Here is a 6,000-nt window from a genome sequence, read left to right as displayed (position 1 = left end):
GGGAATCAGCGTGTTTTTACATGAGTAGAATGTGTACTTTTATTTAAAATGCATCTCTGGGTTATTTGTGGGGCATAGGAATTTGTTCATTATTTTTATTCAAAATATAGTCCAGCCCCCCCACAAGGTCTGAGGGACATTGGACTGGCCCCCTGATGAAAAAGTTTGCTGACCCCTGGCCTTAATCATCCTAGCACTTACCAGTTCTTAATAGTACTTTTCATAGGGAGATTGGCTGATTGCTTTCAGTAGTGGACTTTCTACATCAGTTCCAAAGTGGACAGTACTGCCCCCGGGGGGAGGGGGGATTACCTAGGTGGGCGCCAAAAAGCAAGTGGGAAGCAGGGCAGCACTGGAGGCGTAAATGACTATCAGATTTTGAAAAGCTGGTATCACTGGATCAAGTCCATCAGTGTTGTTGAATTAATTAAACTAAATAGTTTTAACTGGGTTTTGAATAAATGTGCCATTATTGTGTCATTATTGGGCAATGAAAACCACTATCTGAAGGTTCCACTGGGAGTCCACAGGGCCAAGGCAGGACACAAGGCAGGAAACCAGGCAAGGACAGGTACAGGATCTCTGGCAGGATCTAGCATACAGCAACGTTGCTCCCGCAACCTGGGGCGGGGTCCAACAGCCTTTTATCTTTGTTGGGGTAGCGGCTGGTCCTGATCCCCTGGCGACTCCCCTCCCTGTTTCGCCTGAAACTAAGCACTCCTCCTGTGAGTACTCAGGTCTCCCCTTCTCTCGGACCTTAGTCTCTGCAGCTCAGGAGATGTTGTGGGTTACTAGACCCAGAGGCCGCATCAGCCTCTCCTGACCCAACTGGTAGTGGAGCAACTGTAAGTGATGGCTCAGCTGAAGGCAATGAGGTAATCCCCTCATCTGGAGCCAGGGCAGGCTCAGGCCCCTGACTCGGCTCAGCTGGTGTTTGTTGCAGGGGAACCTTTGCAGACTGGGACTTTTCAGGATCAGGCCCCAGACTTGGTTCAGATGATGCCTGAAGCAAAGGATCTGGTGCAGACTGAGTCTCCTCCGGTTCCGAGTCCGAGCCCGAATCCCAAGCCATCACACTACCTACCTACCTCCTGCCTTTCAATCAAATGATTTCCAAGGAGTCAGGAACATTATCCATCCTTTTGTTTCTCTGAACTATGGAAAGGTCATTGAGCCCCGCCTCTCAGCTCTGTGGCCCTGGGGCAACAGACCAGTTCTGGCAAATAGGAGGGAATCAAACTTCCTGTGGGACCATTTGCTAACCAAATATGTTGTGGGCACCATACACACAGCACAACCAAGCACACGTGGAACCCCATTATATCAGCTGTAACGAAATGCTTTCAAGCCTAATTTTGGCAGGGTGGCAGTGGTGAGGGCCTGTGACACACTGGTGACACACTGGTGACCTCTGTTTTAAAACACTTTGTTTATTTGTTGCATTTATATCCACCTTGTTCTACAATGCGCGCAAGGTGGTGCTAATCTTTCCCTCCTTGTCATTTAACCCCGCACAACAACCCTGTCAGGTAGGATAGGCTAACAGGCAGGGACTGACCCAAGGTCACCTATTGGGTTTCATGGCCAAGTGGGGATTTGAACCCTGGTTTCCCAGGTCCTCGTCTAACAGTCTAACCACTACACCACTCTGGTGAAGCATATATTATTATGCTTTAGGAAAGATTAAATTTATCTGCAACTTGTTGCACCATGGAAGAGCTCTGCAAATGCCACACTGCTGTTGCTGTTATATTTGTGAATGGCAGCAGTTCCTTGTGATGTGCTGCAAACTGGCTTCAAAGCCTTGTGATGTATTATTGCAAACTGGCTTCAAAGCCGTTCTAGGCTTCAAAAGCGGTTTGTGAAATAGCAGAGAAATTAAACCAAGCTCCTCACCCGGATTCAGCCCTGCACATTTCTGAGGCAGGGTCCAAAGTAGTAAAATAGCAGGAAACGTAGTATCCCATGAACGGATAGATTTGACTATGGGAGGTCTTAATAGAAACGACTGTGCTACTGCATTTGTGCTCAGTTTTGCTCTGAAGGCTCTGAAGTTTCAAGAGATTAATAGTACAAAGTCTGGAATACCTCCAAGTCAACCAACTTCTGACTGGTTTACATCACGCCCTGTTCATGAGCACAGCGTGATCCTGTGGAACGAAGTCAGCCATGAAGTAGGTTAATCAGTAAAGGAGTAGGGCTCCAAACCGGGATTTTATGCTAACCTCACAAATCGGAATTTGGTGCTGAAGCTTCTCTCTGCTTGGTACCTATTTGAAAATAACAGTTTGAATCAGGCGTGACTCCACTTATAATAATAACTGTAAAGAACAGCACAATAACAGCGGAAGGAGGTGCTTTTATTCCGAGGGGAAGCGAAGAGACCCTCTGAGCAAATTGCTGAAATAGTGCAAACAGTAACAGCTCATTTTTTTGAAAGTGAGCTGAATGAGGTTTAAATGAACTTTTATGTCTGGCCATGACAGAAACTGTGTATATCAATCAAGGCAAAAACTTTAGGAAAATAATATGTACGGTAAAGGAAACATGAGGGAATGTGGTGCTTCCTGTAGTCTTATGCTGTTATAGTTTGCTGAAGAAAATCCCAAGCAGGGCTGAGTAAATGTGTCAGTTTAGGTTTCTTGCTTTTCAGATCTCCACTTTTCCATGAAGTTGTTACAGAGGCACTGTGGATGGAGCCTTGTGAGAGGGGCAGGCACATGGATAAAATATAGACAGCAGGGCTGGCCCATCCGTGAGGCAAGGTGAGGCAACTGCCTCAGGGGGCAGGACCCATAGGGGTAGCAGGTCTGGCCTCTAAGGAATGCATCATCTGCTACTACTGCCACTGCTGTGGCGGCAGCGAGAGCTGTGGCATGCTCCTTGGAGGCTGGGTTTTCCATCTCCTTGAGAGCCCCTCCCCGCATAGCACCTTGCCTTGTTTGCATTGCAGCACGGAAAGTCTGAACTGTGACATTTTGCCCAGATGCACTATGTCAGTTTGTTCTGCAGGACGCTATTTTTAAGAAATGAAAAATGGGCTGCTTATTTAGGAAATTTCTGTACTTCTCTTCATAAAATCCATCCCAGACCGGTTCGCAAATTAAGCTAAAATTACAATAGCGGCAAAATAATCCCGCGGCAGAGTAAGAAAGTTTGGGGGCCATTCAATTAACTGAAATGCATGTGAGAATAAAAACATATTAACCTGGAAGCTAAATGGTTACAAGCTGGGTACCACTGGGGAGGATGTTCTGCAACTGGGGTTTTATGGATGAAAATGTCCTCTTCCTAGTTTTCAACCACTTAACTGCAAATGACGGCAGCGTTGTGGAAGATCTCAACACCTGAGAAGATTGGTATTGGAGAAGGCTGTCCATATGGTACCTAGGTCCCAAGCCAGGAAGGATAGTTTAAAAGCAGCACCTTGAAACTGAACTCAGAAGCAAATTGATAACTGGTGTAGATTTCTCAAGACCGTCAAGATATGGAAACCGTGCACCATCCCAGGTAATACTCTGGCTGAAGTACAGTGGTACCTCGCAAGACGAATGCCTCACAAGACGAAAAACGCGCAAGACGAAAGAGTTTTCCGTTTTTTGAGTCGTTCCACAAGACGAATTTCCCTATGGGCTTGCTTCGCAAGACGAAACGTCTTGCGAGTTTGTTTCCTTTTTCTTAAAGCCGCTAATAGCCGCTAAGCCGTTAATAGCCGCTAAGCCGCTAATAGCCGTGCTTCGCAAGACGAAAAAACCGCAAGACGAAGAGACTTGCGGAACGGATTAATTTCGTCTTGCGAGGCACCACTGTATTTTGAAGTACAGTGGTAACTCTGGTTACGTACTTAATTCATTCTGGAGGTCCGTTCTTAACCTGAAACTGTTCTTAACTTGAGGTACCACTTTAGCTAATGGGGCCTCCTGCTGCCGCCGCCGCATGATTTCTGTTCTCTTCTTGAAGCAAAGTTCTTAACCTGTGGTACTATTTCTGGGTTAGCGGATTCTGTAACCTGAAGTGTCTGTAACCTGAAGCGCCTGTAACCCAAGGTACCACTGTCATCAAAACTTCTGAAGCATCTTCAAGATTGAACCCAGACAATTTTAGTTAATCTTAAATATATTTAGTGGAAACAAGCCAGCTTCAAAGCACAGTTTATGAAGCCAGCTTGTTTTTGCTAACAAAAGCTAAATTTAACCATAGTTTAGGGTATGGACAACACACCATGAAGAAAATTCTGGTCTCTTCCTGCAGCTGCATTGAAAGATGAGAGGGGAAGGGACAGCAGGGGAGGTTCACATGCTTAACATAGCCACCCACATTACAAGCATACATGTATGTTAACTTCCTCAAAGAAACATCTTAAACTTTGAAACCTTTGTACGTTGGGAATCCATAAACTTGAGATGTATTTTTAAAATGTGGTTACGTTATTACAACATATTATTTTCACTAATGAGCCGATCCTGATTTTGAATTAGCAATGAAGCTGTATATGGATTTTTCCCCTGAGATTTTCTGGAATGCAGGACCACTACATAAATTCATATATGACATGCAATAAGTAACACTGAGAGAATAATTGTTACAAGATGTTCGAGAACTGAGTACGGCTCCAAACATCTTTCCTAAGAACTGTATGGGCAAAATTAAACCTATAAATTAAAGACATTAAGCACAATTAAATCAATCTCTCTGTGCATCGTTTTAAAAATAAATTGTGTCCGGGGTGCCAATTTGACTTTTACGTTCCTAGTTCAAAAAATGCTTCAGTAGAGAAATACATTTTTTTCTTAAAACTTTCAACAAAAAATGGAAATTGTCAATCATTGTTTGGGAATTGTGGTGAATTGGATGAGGGCCAATAAACTGAGCTTGCACCTTCGGAAGATGAATGGTGGGTTGGTACTTACTGTGTCCAGGAAAAATTGGCCAGTTGTATTGCATCCTTGTAAACTGCTTAGAGATTATTATAGCCAAGCAGTAATGTATATAAATTGTGTAAATAAACAATTTTCCTCATCCCCCCCCCAAACCATTTGAATTCTATGGATTCCAAATTGTAATACAGGCAATTCTCAACTTAAATATTTTTTTCCAGGATGCTCACCCCTTTTCTGCCAAGCGTGTAAAGTTGAATGGATGCATAAGTTAAATGTGCATAAGTTGTGAGTTACTTGTACAATAAAATACTACAGATGAGAAATAAAATAAATAAAAGGAAATGAATGCACTCATTAAAATATGATTAAAAATTGTCCAATTACAATTGCCAGAACAGGCAGAATAGTGTTCTGTCAACACCCCAAGCATTTTTCAGGTGGTCTATGAGGAAAAATGTTTGGGAACCACTGACTTAGAGCAACCCAATTCCTATAGTTTTTGTAATTATTATTATTAATTAAATTTCTATACTGCCCTTCATCTGAGGATCATAGGGCAGTTTAGTTTACACAAAAATACGTAACTTAGTTACAAACAAAACCAAAAACCTCTGCCCATAAAAGCAATAGTTGTCTGCATTTCTCACACGTATAATTAGAATTTGATTTTTAGACCGGCTATAATACGTTTCAGTTACTACTAGCCCTTCGTTAACACCATTCACAAGAAAGGCTTGGCATTCATTTTTAGTTAATGTGTGAAAGCATCCTCAAGTGAATTGATTGGTAGATAACATTTGCCACCTTACAACCAGGCACCTTGCGGATTATCCTGCCATGTTTGTGGCTCAAAATGCACTGGATTATTAAGGGACTTATTCTGATTAAAGCATAATCATGATCAGATGAATTACATAATGTTAAATCATCATCGTTAATTAAGTTTACAGACATAGACAAGAGGCTACTAATGCCTGATGGTTACTTTAGCATTTCGTCACTGTCAGTTGTAGGGATGGGAAGCAAAACATGCTGAACCCACCAATAAAATAATCCACGTTCGTTATATATATATATTTTATAACACACACACTGGCATTTGATGCCTGCAGAAACCTCT

The sequence above is a fragment of the Podarcis bocagei genome, assembly GCF_964188305.1.
Source record: "Podarcis bocagei genome assembly, chromosome: 12".
NCBI classification, from domain to species: domain Eukaryota; kingdom Metazoa; phylum Chordata; class Lepidosauria; order Squamata; family Lacertidae; genus Podarcis; species Podarcis bocagei.
Note: the sequence above shows the minus strand (reverse complement) of the source record.